The sequence below is a fragment of the Arachis hypogaea genome, chromosome 15 (assembly GCF_003086295.3).
Source record: "Arachis hypogaea cultivar Tifrunner chromosome 15, arahy.Tifrunner.gnm2.J5K5, whole genome shotgun sequence".
NCBI classification, from domain to species: Eukaryota; Viridiplantae; Streptophyta; class Magnoliopsida; order Fabales; family Fabaceae; genus Arachis; species Arachis hypogaea.
Window position 1 is genome coordinate 29,265,580 of NC_092050.1, and position 3,266 is coordinate 29,268,845.

The following is a 3,266-nucleotide window of genomic DNA, read 5'->3' on the forward strand; positions in this document are numbered from 1 at the left end:
TTGGACTACGGATCTCTGTTTTGTGCCAAATCTGTTTAGAAATGAAATTGGATCTGAGATGTCCATGCCGTTTGAAGAACGGGTGAAAAATGATTTAAAATGAGAAAGTTATGTCCGTCGGAAGATTGGGGGTTGAATTTGTAAATTCTGCAGCTTTTAACTTAGAAAATTTTTAGCAGAATGACCCTCCACGCATAGGCGCACTTGGCGCGTACGCGTCGTTCTTCAAGAAGGCACTATCCACACATGCGCGTGGTGTGCGTGGGCGCGTTGATGCGCTGCACCAAATGCCCAGCTATTTTCCCGAGAGTTGTGCCAGTTTTGTTCCTGGGACGCAAGAGCACCCACGCGTACGCGTGGCTGACACTTGCGCGTCGTTTGGCTATTTTTCAACCCGCGCGTCCGCGTGTATGACGCTTGCGCATCGATGAGTTTTGTGGCCATCCACGCGTGCGCGTGGAGTGCGCGTACGCGTGGCCCTGTTTTCATGCCAAAGTTGATTTTTGAGTTTTAAAAGCCAAATCTCATACTTCTAAGCCTCCGATCTCACCTCTTATGTATTAAATCATTCTGATATGCCTAGCAATGAGCTAGGGGATGTGGTAACTTGCGAGTGAAGCAAGGGGAAAAGTTATGATCAATGATGATCAAAGATGATTATATGAGATATGGAGGATGACGGTGGAAGTACCGTGTATGCCGTGAGCCGGAGGGCTATATTTATTGATAAATGACCCGTTCTTGATTGGACCATGATCCGGATGGCTGAGTTATTGCCGGGTTACGGCAAAGCCATTATTGTTTATGGCTGAGTATAAATGCATATATGATTAATGAATGAATATGTTAAATGGATAATAATGAAAAAATATTGAAATGTGATGTGCGACCCCGGGTAGTAGGCAGTGGCGTTGTCCACTTGCTCCGGGTATGAGACGGGAAAGGAGGATTATGATAAACGAGTTTAATCGTGGGGTTTTGAATAAATGTGTATTTGTGATACCTGGGTAGTAGCAAGGGTCGTGGTTCGTCCCGCTTGCTCCGGGTCATTGTCTGAGGATTGATAATAATGAAGGGTGATTATGAATAAATGTTTATTTGTGATACTTGGGTAGTAGCAAGGGTTGTGGTTCGTCCCACTTGCTCCAAGTTAATGTTTGAGATTTGATAACAATGAATGTTGATAATATGAATTGAGATTGAATGAATATATGTTTGAGATGCCTGGGCAGTAGCAAGGGTTGTGGTTCGTCCCACTTGCTCAGGGCCAATGCTTGAGATACCTGGGTAGTAGCAAGGGTTGTGGTTCGTCCCACTTGCTCCAGGTCAGAGATTGCGACGCCTGGGTAGTAGCGGCAGTAGTGGTGAATCCACTCGCTCCAGGTTGAGCTTTTAGACACCCGCCTGGGTAGTAGCCGCAGTAGTGATTATTTCACTGGCTCTGGGTTGAGCGGGCAGTAGCAAGGGGGTTGTAGCTCAAACCTACTTGCTCCACAAGGGGTGTTTCTGTCCAATGGTTAGCTACCAGGACATGTCGGGTTGGCTATATAACCGACAGATGATATCATCAGCCATAGGGCAGACATTCATCATTTGCATATGTTTGAATTGTTTGGGTTTGCCATTTGTCTTGGATTTCTACATCATATATGCCATGTTACCTGACTATATGCTACTTGTTCTACTTGTATCATGTTTGTGTATTACTTGCCTGTATTGCTTGTGTTTGTACAACTGAGAGGCCCCTCATGCTGGTGTCGGTGGGTGTGAGGGCTGTTCTTGATGGGATGAATTGATGATGCGATTGCATGATGATGTATTGATATAGAACTGTTGAGGCAGAACAACTGGTGATGGTTTTGCTTATGATTCTGAGTCTGATTCGTGGAAGAGTCAATGATTTGGGAAACATGTGAAACATGAATTGAATTTAGCACTCCCTTATGACAGTTGCCTATTCATGGATTAGTGAGAACCTAGGATGAATAATTGGTGAAGAAGTTTAGGATGCTTAGTGAGTTTTTGTTGCAGTACATTGAATTTATTTGGCACTTTTACCGTACTGGGAACCCATGGGCCCGGGGTTCTCATTCTGTATATATCTCTTGTTTTTCAGATACAGGTCCAGGTGCTCAGAAGTGAGTTGTGGGTCGTCTGAGAGACGGCGAAGATCTTTATTTCCTCTACTGTGTGTTTTGATTAGAATCTCTCCACCTTTGTTTTGGAAAGTTTATATTATGTATTGAACTCTTTGAATTTGCCTATAGAGGCTCTCATGTTTCCTTCGGGAGAGATTAGGATATACTGTTGTCAACTAATTTCATAATGTACTCTAGCCGACCTAAACTTCATGGGTCGCGACTAGTAGCCACTTACTTATGTTATATATATCTATCTGTTATCTATCTCTTAATCTCCTCTACGCCTTGTCCGTATATTGTTTTCGGCTCACGGTTTATCTTTTGTTGTCGAAACGTGAGAGATACGTCTTCGCGATTTTATTTCTACTCTTTTCAGGCTTCTCGGTTAATACTCCTTTCGAAATTACCTATATTTATTTATTAAAAATCCACCTGAGAGTCGTACCACCATAATATCATTGACTTATGACTCGAGCATAAGGATTTGAATATTAGGGTGTTACAGTAAACACTGGTTTTTTTAGTATCAACCCAACCTTGGACAATGATTGTCCTTGGCTCTTATTATAGTCATTGCATATGATACCATTATAGAAAATTGTCTGCGTTGAAATTTGAATGGTATTCGGTGATCGGATGGGATTAGAGTCATCCTAGGAATAAAGACCTTTTGGCCTTTGTTCTTTCCGGTGCTACTGCGTGCTTCTATGATGTGCTTACCAAGCTTGGTTAAAACCAATCTTGTGCCATTACACAATCCTGCCGAGTGGTTGATATTCCTTAACAACATTATAGGGTTTCCAATCTTTAATGTCAACTCATGATTAGGAACCCCAGAGCATTTGATCGTGTTTAGGAATTCAGGTGTATGTATGGATGCCAATAAATCATTGTTGGAATCTATTGGGCATGCTTTGTCTGAGCTATAATATGTTTGTGCTTTAGTAGGATTTAAGCTCATCATATAGTTGTTTAATTCATCAACAATCTGTAAGGTTGGAGCAAGTATTGCTCGGTCTTGAATTCGGTCATCAATATTTGAACCCACAAAAAGTTCTGGATAAGTAACTTTACAAATTTCCTCTATTGGGTCATCCCAATATTTAACCAAGATGTCGTTTGGGG